Source organism: Petaurus breviceps, unplaced genomic scaffold (genome assembly GCF_028583685.1).
Source record: "Petaurus breviceps papuanus isolate PSGF00001 unplaced genomic scaffold, PetGlider_PUasm1.0 174, whole genome shotgun sequence".
Lineage (NCBI taxonomy): Eukaryota > Metazoa > Chordata > Mammalia > Diprotodontia > Petauridae > Petaurus > Petaurus breviceps.
This window is the reverse complement of record NW_027185761.1, coordinates 7,162,508-7,164,128: the sequence shown is the minus strand read 5'-3', so window position 1 is coordinate 7,164,128 and position 1,621 is coordinate 7,162,508.

Below are 1,621 nucleotides of genomic sequence, written 5' to 3'. Positions count from 1 at the left end.
CACACACACACACACACACACACACACACACACACACACACACACACCCTCCTGTCCTCAAGAAGCTTGTATTCTAAGACATGTAAAAAGGCACATGAAAAGCAGGGAGAGGGAAATATAAAGGTACATGGAACATTTCAGAGAAAACCTGGGAGAGTCAGGAGGGCAGCTTGGAAAGGAAGATAGACATGGCTGCCCTGAACCTCCTTCTTAAAGTGAAGTTCCTGGAGAAGCCCAAAAATCAGAAGGTGAAACAAAAGTACTAGAAGACAATTTTCATTGTATAAAGTCCAGGGAAGGAGTAAGTTTCTGAGCAAAGTGGTTTCCGGTACATTGCAGAAAATGTCTAGGAGAGTGAGATATGAAGCCTAGACAGGAATATTAAATATGGCATGCTGCTTCTCTCAATTCAATTTAACATACTTCATTAAGCAGTGACTTAGTGTGTTATGTTTAGCCAAGTTCAAGGTAATGAAGAAGATGTAATATGATTAAGTCCCCCATCCTGTGAAACTTGGTTCTAGCAATAGATGGGGAGAACCTATTGAAACTAGCGCCATTGTGTTCTCTGATGATGAGCCAATGTTCACCACATCTGCCCTTTCTTTCTTCCTTATGTGTTATTCACCAGTCTACCTCATTTTCATCATTAAACCATTATCAGCCTGTAGGTGCTGCCAAAAGAGCTTGAGATCCTTCTGCAAGTGCAAAAGTGATTCTTTAGTTGATTATTTTCAGGAGATGTATTGAATTGAAGGAAAACATTATCTTAGTCATTTTCTAGTCCAATTGAACATCTACATTTTAATATTCACTTCCCATATTAAAGTGAAATGCCTAATTATGCAGTATCTCTGTTTCTTGTGCTAATCTATATTTAGAGAGGAATTTAAAGGTTTCAGCAGTTAAGTTAAAATGTCTGAAACACATTGGAAATAAATTGGTATCTAATAGCCAGACTTGAATTTGTTCAAACTCAAAAGAGTACCAAGATACAGCATATTCCAACAAAAGGGTGAAAGAGACGAATACAGCTCTGCTCCCTGAAGCAAGATATTCATAGGACCTGTCAATATAAGACTAACTCAAATCAGTCTATCTTCACAAGACCCCAATAAATGGTATGAAAATGGAAAAATGTTATCAAATATCCAGATATCTAGGGCTTAGACCAAATGAAATTTTTCTAATTTTTATCCAGTAATCATGAATATAATACCCAGTGTTATGAGTCACTCTGTCTCCCTATCTCCCTCATTCTAAAGTCTCTTGGAATAAAACACATGATAGGAAGAAAATGGGGTTTAGCAATGGAGAACCATTTCTACAAGTCACAGATACTTGCTGAATACATACTATGTCCAAGACACTGTACTTGGTCTGGAACAGAATATCGAGAGGAACAAAATATATTCATTGCCTTCACAGAGTTTATAATCTAGTGGAAGAAATGAAACAACTGAACAAATAATCATCAAGAAATTTAGAGGCAAATGTTAAAAGTGCATTATCAAAATTATTATGTCTTCAGGATTGGATAGTGCTGCAGGTGTGGAAATCACCCCCACCTCATTTAGACTTGATAAATTTATCAAGTGAAATCTATCTTGATTGAAGCAAT